Here is a 1,716-nt window from a genome sequence, read left to right as displayed (position 1 = left end):
TGCTTTTCAACACTTTAAAGAGGCCTTTTGCAGCTGATTGGCCCAATTCAATGCATCTTTTGATTTCTTGACTACTGCTTGCATGGGTGTTGATTTAAGTAAGAGATTACATTCTTTAACCTACACGACAATCCCATTCTCCTTCAATCTTCCAAAGGAATTTTTTTTATTATTTTTATTATTGTTTGCTTTGGGTTTTGTTATGTTTTCTTTTCTTTTTCATTTAATTATTTATGCACATCTTCCATATACATTTACTGAGTTCCTACTATATGGGCAGTACTTGGATCTCACTTATGAATGCAACAGTTCCAATCTTCAGTCAGCCTAGTCCCAACACTCACGTACAGCCAGATAACATGTACCAAAGAGATCTGTGTATATATACAAAGAAAAGGGTAATGAACTCTACTTGTGAAGTTGGCCTTAAATAATGGATAGATTTATCAGCTACAAGAGTGAGACAAGGAAATCCATGCACAGATTGTGGTTGGAGGTTGGACTGTGTATGGGTGGAAACAATACGAGTTTATATTACAGAAGCTTGTGTGGCCCTGACTTTGAAGGATGGCATGTATCATTCAAAGACGAACTGAACTCCAAAGTCATTTTTTTTCTACTCTATTGGACTAGAATAAACACAGATGTTATTTAGGAAAATGGATCAATGGCAGACCGATATAAATTGAAGCAACGCGGGAGATAATATTTTGTAAATTAGATTCTTTTAAAGATAATCTGTGGCTACTTGATGAATACATATATATGAGACAAATTTTAATCTTCTCTGAAGCAGCTTTGCCCCTTTGTGGCCATATAGGGAGGTTACACTGAGCAATTTCCTACAGCTTCTGAGAAGTTCAGTACCTATTGCAACTACTCAGTTCTGGCATTGTAACATGAAAAAAGCTATTGAAAACATGCAAACAAGCGAGCTTGACTGTGTTCCAATAAAATTTTATTTACAAAAATTTGTGGCAGATTGGATTTGGCTCATGATATAGAGTATCTCTTCATGTGCTTATTAGTCATATATCTCACTTTGTGAAAAATCTACTAAAATATTTTGCCCATTTTTAATTGGATCGTTTGTCTTCTTTCATTAAGTTTTAAGAGTTCTTTATGTTTGAGATACGCAATTCATTTGAATGATATATGTATTTCCAATATTTTCACTTAGTTGGTGGCTGGTCTTTTTGTTCTCTTAAAGATATCTAAGACCTCTGCACCAAAAAGTTCAAAACAGAACTGACAGAAATGTTAAAAAGCTTAATCAATGGAAAGATATACCATGTTCATGAGTTAGAAGACTCAGTAGTTTTAAGATGACCAGTCTTCCCAAATTTCTCCATAAAATCAATTCAATCTTACTCAAAATTCAGTAGGGTTTTTTGGTAGAAAATAACAAATTGATTCTAAAATTTATATGGAAATGCAAAAGATCTACAATAACCAAAGCCATTTTTTAAAGAAACAAAATTGGAAGATTCACCCTACTTGATTTTAAGGCTTGTTATAAAGAACAATAAACTAGACAGTTTGGTACTGGTGAAAATAAGACATATAGATCACTGGAACAAAACAAAGATTACAAAAATAAGCTTGAAAATACATGTTTAATTTTGAAATTTTCAACAAAGACGACAGGCAATTCAATAGGGGAAAACGTATTTTCAGGAATTGGTGATGTATCGGCTAGATATCTGTATAGATAAA

The sequence above is a fragment of the Loxodonta africana genome, chromosome 10 (genome assembly GCF_030014295.1).
Source record: "Loxodonta africana isolate mLoxAfr1 chromosome 10, mLoxAfr1.hap2, whole genome shotgun sequence".
Lineage (NCBI taxonomy): Eukaryota > Metazoa > Chordata > Mammalia > Proboscidea > Elephantidae > Loxodonta > Loxodonta africana.
This window is presented reverse-complemented; position numbering follows the sequence as displayed.